Raw genomic sequence first — 9,342 nt, 5'->3', positions numbered from 1 at the left:
GAGGATGAGTCGGACGATGTACCCAAGACGGACCACTATGTGTTGGATGGTGGCTCACTGATGCATCGCGTTCAGTGGACGAAAGGGAGCACATACGGATCTATAGCTAACGGCTATGCTGACTTCGTACTGCGCAATAACGGGAAAGCTATTGTCGTCTTCGACGGTTATTCGGATGAACCATCTATCAAGGACAGCACACACCAGCATCGTCAAAAGAAACATCATTCCGAAGTCAACTTCACAGAAGACACCGTGTTCATGGGGAAAAAAGATGAGTTCTTATCGCATGGTTCCAACAAGCAGGAACTGATTAACATCATTAGCCTAAGGCTAAAGGAAAAGGGCTGCACTGTGATAAACGCAACAGGTGATGCAGACTACAATATCATGCAAGCAGCAGTACGAGCTTCCCAGCTGCAGTGAACAACACTGATAGGTGAAGATACGGACTTACTTATTCTGCTGCTTCACCATTTTGCTGAAGGTAGCAACCGGGACTTGTACTTCCGATCTGACAAGACGCATGACCAAAGCAGAGTGTATCACATAAACAGACTGAAGAGCCTACCCAGCAGGCACACAACGTTGTTGCAACGTTGTTTGCCGGTTCTATCCTGACGTCAGAATTGGGTCAGTGGGAAATTGTTATTGCAACACCCATGACGTCGGTTTTCAACGTGTGACAACATTGAAATCTGACGTTGTGACAACGTTGATATCTGACGTTGTTGCAGCGTCGTGTTCTGGTTGTACCTGACGTCAGAATTGGGTCAGTGGGAAGTTGTATTTGCAACACCCACGACGTCAGATTTCAACGATGTGACAACGTTGAAATCTGACGTCGTTGCAGCGTCATGTTCTGGTTGTACCTGACGACAGAATTGGGTCAGTTGGAAGTTGTATTCGCAATACCCATGACGTCAGATTTCAACGTTGTCACAACATTGAAGCATGACGTTATTTTTCAACTTTATCACAACGTTCATAAAATGGAGTTTTTGTTTTTACCTTTTTCTTTGCACGCCAAAGAAACGAACATTGCAGTGCATGACACCCTTCAGTTTCCAGCTTGATGGAGCCCTCGACCCATAGGTCTGGGGCCAGCAGAGCACCGCTGTTCCACTGGTGACATTATCCAAACATTGAAGTTGTATTGCAACATCATTATACGTTGCACAATAACACATAATGACCACAACTTGAAAACAACTGTAATTCATAATCATTTATTATCACGTATCACGCAGAGCATGATTGCAGCAAAAATATACAAGCAGTATTAACAATAATAATAATATCTTTATTCGTATCAAAAAAGCACACTCAAATACAAACGAACAAGAAATAAAAGTAGATACCATTGCAATTGAGAAACATATACGAACTAGAGGGGGAGCACTCGGTAGAGTGCAAAACCTATGCCGCCAATACTGCTGGGTCACTCAAGTGAACCTTATATCTTATTCATTAAATATGATGTCAACAGTGCTGACAGAATTATAGTTCTTTTCTCCAACATTTTTTTTGGGGGGCGGGGGGGTTGGAAATCACTCAAAACAAGTAGAAATGCAAAAAAAAAGAAATTGAAATTTTGTTGAAAAAAAAGTTACAAAAGTTTTTTTTCTCTAACAATTTTTTTTTTGGGGGGGGGGGTTGGAAATAGTGGGTATATCCACCTGAAGTTCCAAAATCGGCCGCAATTATAATTTTGGCATGTTTTTTGTTGGAAATCACATCACATGTAGAAATGCAAAAAAAAAAAATTCTAAATTTTATTGAAAAAAAAGTTGCAAAAATTTTTTTTTTCTCAAACAATTTTTTGGGGGGTTGGATATCACTAAAAACATGTAGAAATGCAAAAAAAATTACTCTAACAATTTTTCTTTTTTGGGGGGGGGACCAAGTCCAAAATCTAATGGCATGATCCTTGGACCATACCTAACCCCCCCCACCAAGTTTCGTCGAAATCCGTCCGGGAATTTTTCCGTAATACTGTTCACAAACAAACAAACAAACAAACAGAAAGGGGTGAAAACAGTAACCTCCGATCTTCGATGGCGGAGGTTAAAAATTGGGAATAAAAAGAAATACCATATGGGTAAAAGTCGTAAATACCTTTTTGACAAATTCACTTTGTGCAAAGCACAGTTAACAATTCAAATTCAGAAAGTTCTGCTCCAGAGAGGAACTGTGGAGTTAATTCTCTCTCAAATATAATTGACTGCACAAAGGCACGTTTAAGTACAATAACATCATCGTGCAGTGTTAGTAAAACTGCTGATAATTCTATGCTTGCATACATTAAATGGGCATTAGGAGCATAAAATGTATTTACCGATAACTTGCATTTAAATAAAATGTAATTAATAGCTTTAGCTACTGATGACATACTACCCATTGTTACAATATTCATAATTAAGCAACCTCAGGTAAGAATTATGAGAAGACGAAGAACCACATACAAATTTTGTTATATGACATAATAGTTGACATTCAATAGGTAGAAATTCAGCAATGACTGGTAAAAGAGTACAATATGGGTCCTATTTGGGAAGTCAAGCACCTTTCTGATAGAATTTCTCCATGATATTGTTGCGAATTCGCGCCCGCCGGAGTGCGATCGGCCGCTCGACTCGAATGGCGGCCGCCTCGCCCACCGGAACGGACAATTCCGTCGTGACCCTCTCGGAACAATGCCGTGAGCCATTCATGGGTGGGGGTTTAACCCCACCACGACCGTGCCAATTGCCCACCCGCGCAGGATAGGGTTGATCGCCAAATTCGATCTACCTAAGTACCTGCGCGGATGGTTGACTGGGCAATCGTACCTCGCCGCAGGCCGACTCCGGACACGAACCGCTTAAGCAGTCTGTTCCGTGTTATCGGGATAACCGAGCGGTGTTATCGTCGGCCTCGACGGTTCCGATTAATTATCGGGCGTTTTAAGCCCACTACGAACCCTTTACGTGAAGCAGGATGGAGAGTCAATAAAGAAAAGACGAAGCGAAACGGGAAAACAGTTCACACAATGCACATTTATTACACGACACACGGAAAGCACACATATACAGCCAAACAGTCAGAATGCGCCTATATCAGGTAAACAAAAGAAACAACGACGCAGAGTTACAACCGAATACACATACACAAGGCAACACTTATACAGTTCTACTTTACAAGACACGGCGCCAACACACATTTACTCAAAAGCAAAGGAAAGAAGCCACCCTCATAGACAAGTGGGCAGACGGGCCTGTAGGCCAATATGTGCACGGGACCTGAAGGAGCGGCCAGGTCCACGAGACCGGGTGGGTCCTACCCGCGTCCTCGTGGCGCGTTGGCGGACGAGCCGCAGATGTCCGCGTGGCTGTGCCCTGACTCTGTGCTCCTTCGCGGGTTTCATTGGCATGACGTTTGGAGTGGGGTGGGAACGGGGCCCCCTTGGTGCACTATCTCAGCGTGGGGGGAAAGGGGGAATTGTTGATGCTCTGGGGGAGGGAGAAAGGCTGGCTGGTTGGGTCCCGCGACAAGCGATTTCCCGCCGCGACCTCGTCACCGACCGCCGTCTTTCTCGCCTCGGACCCGAGCTCCTTGGCCTCTTGCCACAACTCTCCTCAGCCGACTGCAGAACCCAACTTGACGCCTTCGCCTCCCGACTCCGCTGCTGCCACACTCTGCTCTTCCAAACTGACTCGGCCAAAACTCTCTGCCACCAAAACTGACTCTGCCTTTCTGCCTTCACTTTCTCCTCATATTCCAACCTATTTTTTCCTTTTGTCGTTCAGTTTCAAATTCATATTCTTTCAGTTTTCTATTCCACTGTCTTTCTTGTTCCTCATTGTGCAATCTCGTTATTTCCTTCAGTTGGCTGATTTCCTTCTCCCGTTTCATTCGTTCTTCCTTCATTACTCTTTCTTGCATCTCATTCTTTAATCTGGCCTTCGCTTCCGGCAGTTCGATCTGTACAGTGTAGTTCTTTAACGTTTCATTCTCCGTCCTTGTTCTTTCCTCTCTCACCATCCTCAACTCGTTTTGTAATTCCGTCTCTGTTTTGGTGTTTCCGTAACTCAGCAGCGATTTTTTTCTAATTTTGTCCACATCTCCGCACACTCCGACCTTGCTTTGGCTTCTTTCCATTGTTTCTGATATTCCTGTTCTCTTTTTACCTTCTCTTCCAAGCTTTTTCTGTCCCGATTGCCTCTTCCTACCTCACCCATCAGTTCCTCCAATTCCAACTTGTATTTCCGTCTTTCCTGCTCTGTTTTGTTTTTCCATTCTTCCTCCAATTGTTTCCGAAGCCCGTCAATGTCTGCCTGGTTCGCCTGCCTTAACCACGTGGCTTGAAGCGGTGGCTGTTGGGAGTACTCGCCTCGTGTTGCGCCATTTTCCGCGCCATAAATAGCCGCTCGGTCCGTGCTTCGGTGCGATCATGCCGCCATTATGAGACCCAGTTTGCTGGCAAAGTCCGTGCTCAGTAAATGGGGTTGAGCTTCCCCTTTGATTAAAATTACAAGTACCATCCCGGGCCATGGACTCTAAATTATTACACATATACATTTCTAATAGCCCGGCACCCGCTCGCCTTGAGACTCCATCTTATTTCTCGTAAGGGGTTAATTTAGCTCACTCGTAATTTGGAGGGAATCGGGGTCGCTCCTCTCACCCCTGAACCGATTCCCCGTGAATTTAGCTTGGAGGCAGGAGGGATTTGAATCCCAGTCCCGGACACCAGTGTTGCGAATTTGCGCCCGCCGGCGTGCAATCGGCCGCTCGACTCGAATGGCAGCCGCCTCACCCACCGGAACGGACAATTCCGTCGTGACCCTCTCGGAACAACGCCGGCAGATAGTCACGGGTGGGGGTTTAACCCCACCATGACCGTGCCAATTGCCCACCCGCACAGGATAGGGTTGCTCGCCAAATTCGATCTACCTAAGTACCTGCGCGGATGATCGACCGGGCGATCGTACCTCGCCGCAGGCCGACTCCGGACACGAACCGCCTAAGCGGTCCGTTCTGTGCTATCGGGATAAACGAGCGGTGTTATCGTCGGCCTCGGCGGTTCCGATTAATTATCGGGCGTATTAAGCCCACTACGAACCCTTTACGTGAAGCAGGATAGAGAGTCAATTAAGAAAAGACGAAGCGAAACGGGAAAACAGTTCATACAATGCACATTTATTACGCGACACCCAGAAAGCACACATATACAACCAAACAGTCAGAATGCACCTATATCAGGAAAACAAAAGAAACAACGACGCAGAGTTACAACTGAATACGCATACACACGGCAACACTTACACAGTTCTACTTTACAAGACACGGCGCCACACACATTTACTCAAAAACAAAGGAAAGAAGCCACCCTAATAGACAAGGGGGCAGACGGGCCTGTGGGACAATGTGTGCGCGGGACCTGAAGGAGTGGTCAGGTCCGCGAGACTGCGTGGGTCCTACCCGCGTCCTCGTGGTGCGTTGGCGGACAAGCTGCAGATGTCCGCGTGGCTGTGCCCCAACTGCATGCTCCTTCGCGGGTTTTGTTGGCACGATGTTTGGAGTGGGGTGGGAACGGGGTCCCTTGTTGCACTATCTCAGCGTGGGGGAAAAGGGGGAATTGTTGATGCTCTGGCGGAGGGAGAATGGCTGGCTGGCTTGGGTCCCGCGACGAGCGATCTCCCGCCGCGACCTCGTCGCTGACCGCCATCCTTCTCGCCTCGGACCTGAGATCCTTGGACTCTTGCCACAACTCTCCTCAGCCGACTGCAGAACCCAACTCGACGCCTTCGTCTCCCGACTCCACTCTCTGCCACCAAAACTGACTCTGCCAAAACTCTGCCTTGCGCTCGGCGTTTTATAGGCCGGCAGGAGAACCCATATGCAAATTTCCGGATCAGGATGAGCTCGGGGGCGAAGCCACACTCGCTCATTGGACGAAGGAAAAGTGGACGTGAACCTCCCCTGATCCTAGAATTTGCATATTTCGATTTCACACAGACCCGCCTGGAGGCGGGGCCAAGCCGTTCCACGCTTGCTGATTGGATGGATCAGAAGTGGGCGTGTAGCATTCTTGATCCGAATTTCCCCTCGGAAAGGCCGCTATTTGCACTCGCGGCTCGGTGCGTATCGCTTGAACGAGCCCAAGACAGCCCGACGCTCAGTGTTCACAGGTGATGCGGGAATGGCCGTAGAAGGAGAGAGGTGAGGGTGGTGGTTTGATGGTTATGGCGGTTGATTCAAAATAAATATAGAACAGAAAAACGCCTAACTCAAAGCGTCGCAGCCCGAATGAATCACATAAATTCCCTCTAGACAACGGGTTTGGGGCTAACTACACATGTACTTAGAGTTATCTCACCTACGGGACCTGAATGGTAGTTTGCGAATTTCCACAGCCGTAACAATGTATATAATTTAGAAATGTTTTTACTTGTTTGTCCCACAGCGGGCATCAATAGAATGAGGTGCAAAAAGACTTAAACAGATGATACTTGACATGATATGAACAGTGCATAAAATTATATAAAACTGAATTACAATCGGGCAAATCAATGAGACCAAATATATATATATATATATATATATATATATATATATATATATATATATATATATATATATATATATATATATATATATATATATATATATATATACATATATATATATATACATATATATATATACATATATATATATATATATATATATATATATATATATATATATATATATATATACATACATACATACATATATATGTGTGTATTCATAGAAAGAAAAAATAAAAAATATAAATCTAACATCATCAAGTATGAAAACACAATTTTGAATGCATCTCACATAATAATTCCAAAGCACAAAAAAATTAATTTGTTGGGTGTTTTCAATCTTAATTTCACAAGAAAATAAAATAACTTCATTATGAATAAAAGTACATGTAAATATTTTCACAATGTAAACTTAGGCTGGGTTTCCAACATACAACATTACAATTAACTATGCTGCAAATTCTTAATAATCAAGGACGTGGATGGCTGGCACAGCGTGTTGCTGTTTCTCGTTATTATTAAACTAGTATGTGCCCATACGTGCGTGGCCGTACGAGCATGGCCGTACGTGCAAAAAATAATAATAACAACTTTCAAACAACCGCACACGCTGTTCCTTTGCTCTCGGAAACGACAAATGAATTGGGGCATTGTGTTTATCTCTAAATGCGCACAAGAAATCGAGAAATTCTGACAATACAGTAAGTCATCACTATCCAGAAGTCCGTACATTGTAACCCGAAATGTGGAATGCACCTGAGGAACTCTTCCCCATCGGCCACGCCTACGCAGTTGGTTTGGTAAATAAATGACATAACTTGGGAAGCACTTGTCCGATTAATATAAAACCTTGAAAAGGCACACACTCAGGTCCCCAGCAATATCGCTGGCAAGTTTCAATTAGATTGGACCAGTGGTTGTCGAGAAACAGCTGTTACAGACACACAGACACACAGACACACACACATTGCTGGAATTATAGATAGATGAGGGCTTCTTCCTGCCCGCACCTCCACGCCGATCAGGGGCATATTTCAAATGTTGTGATATGGCAGTGTCCATAGCTAGCTCCGTTGCTGTTGTCTGACTGGCCATGGTACTGTGTGAAAAATAATAAGAATTTACACTTCGTATATATTTGGCTTTATGATCATCAAACAAGACTTGCAATGTCAATTTCGCTCAAGTCATGCACATTATAAACTGTCATTTAGCAGAGTTCATTACCTCTGGCAAGTTTATAAAAATTCCGTTTCCGGAAAGGTCTCTTCCCATTCTTTCCACACAAATTGTATGTGGACATCACAGCATTGGACATCACGCTTATTTTAGAAAATAAAAACAATTTAGTACACCAGTGTCCAAAGCAGCTTGTAACAAGTTTTAAGTTCCACTGCCCTTAAAAAGCATCAATTATTATTATTATTAATAATATAAAGTTATTTTCATGTCTTTTGATAACCATTTTACCAAAGGAAAACAATTGTGCACCGAAAAAATTGAACAAATCCCCTATAGTGACAAACTACCGCAATGAAGGCTTCATTGTTGCAAGCGGCAGTTTGTCGGCGGCCAGAGGGTTAAAAAAAAATTTTATGGCAAAACTTCACATTTTTCGGCGAACAATAACTGACAATTGTTTTCCTTTTGCCTTTTGTTAGGCCAACCTCGTTAAAAGAGGACATAAAAAAATAATACATTATAAAAAATAATATTAAATGAGGCTTTTTAAGGGCAGTGGAACTTTAAATTTGTTACATTGTGGTACAATGCGGTAATTCGTCGGACCCGAACGGCCAAACATTATCCACACCAGAAAAATATTTTAAAAGGTTCTGAACCAATTAAACTTGTGCAAAGTAATTTTTACAGAGTTCCCTTTATTTACCACAGAGCGGTGTTTTTTTATTTTTTTCACCAGACCCGCGGAAAAATGAATTGATTAATTATTTACCGTCGATTTCTCCACACGATCAGGGCCATATCAGGGCCATGTCAGCGACAGCTAAACGTGATAACCGAACGATGAAATCGGGTGCCGGAGGATTCCATCATCAGATGCACGTTTGAGTCCAAGGCTCTAACCACTCGAGGGCCCCAAAGGGGCCCGGGAGAGTTTCCATTGAATGTAACGATATAGATCCCAGCACACCAGAAACAGGAACACATCATGGATTCTGTGATCTTTAAAACGTCCAAAAACAAAAGCTAAGACATAAAATCGATTTATAATATTATACTTACCAAAAATGATCACGGCGGAAGATAATTTTAACTAAAAAAACTAAAGTCTTCTGCAGATTAAAGCGGATTGTGTGTCACACTCAGAAACAGCTGAAAGTTAACAAGTTTAACCAAGCTTTGCAAATGGCGGCTTGTGATGCGGAAATAGCAATTAGCCAATCAGATGTCTCATCCGGTGAAAGGCAGACACAACCACACACGTCACGAGGTGGAAAAGCGGTCACCATGGCAACACACGAGGCAGAAAAAACAGTTTTAGATAACCGTGGGGCGTGCTGCGGCTGCACTGCGTCGTGATCTGGTTGTACAACCAAGCGGCCGATTCCCGACGTCGTGAATCTTTCATGCTGACGTCGTGTGTCTGCTGGGTATTAGGATCCCAGGCATCTACCATGATGCTGTTCATACATGCCTTTACTGGATGTGATACGACCGCGCATATTTGGGGTTGGCAAGAAATCTCTCTTCCAGAAAGTCATGAAAGGTTATGCTGGTTTGAGGTCATGTGCCCAAGCATTTGCTACACTAGGTCAAAGCACAGATG

The 9,342-nt window shown here is 44.1% G+C and overlaps 1 long non-coding RNA gene across 1 annotated transcript; it reads right to left on the bottom strand.

Annotated features, from left to right (window-relative positions):
* Window positions 1-457: 457 nt before the first annotated feature.
* LOC147034954 (uncharacterized) lies at window positions 458-8,954 on the bottom strand. The gene is made up of 3 exons (XR_015060910.1): window positions 8,799-8,954; window positions 1,012-1,125; window positions 458-514 (listed from the first exon to the last, which is right to left on the bottom strand). It is a non-coding gene; the product is annotated as an uncharacterized LOC147034954 (long non-coding RNA).
* Between the last annotated feature and the right edge of the window lie 388 nt (window positions 8,955-9,342).

This window comes from Eptatretus burgeri, chromosome 1 (genome assembly GCF_056783735.1).
Source record: "Eptatretus burgeri isolate ZD-2024b chromosome 1, Ebu_testis_v1, whole genome shotgun sequence".
In the NCBI taxonomy this organism is placed as follows: Eukaryota; Metazoa; Chordata; class Myxini; order Myxiniformes; family Myxinidae; genus Eptatretus; species Eptatretus burgeri.
This window is presented reverse-complemented; position numbering and strand designations above follow the sequence as displayed.